The following is a 208-nucleotide window of genomic DNA, read 5'->3' as shown; positions in this document are numbered from 1 at the left end:
CTGGCAGTGACTGAGTATGCCAAGCCATCCAGTGCATTGGTGCTGAGTGGTGTGTCCAGCAGTGTGGTGCAGTACACAGTGTTTGAAATGCAGCTGTCCTTTACTGTGCTGGATACAGAGGTGTGTGTGTAGTTGTAGTATACAGGGACTAAGCTACACACCTCTGGTTCTGTCTCCTCCTTTATTCATCCATCAGTTTATGTACATT

This window comes from Scylla paramamosain, unplaced genomic scaffold, assembly GCF_035594125.1.
Source record: "Scylla paramamosain isolate STU-SP2022 unplaced genomic scaffold, ASM3559412v1 Contig91, whole genome shotgun sequence".
Classification (NCBI taxonomy): Eukaryota; Metazoa; Arthropoda; class Malacostraca; order Decapoda; family Portunidae; genus Scylla; species Scylla paramamosain.
This window is presented reverse-complemented; position numbering follows the sequence as displayed.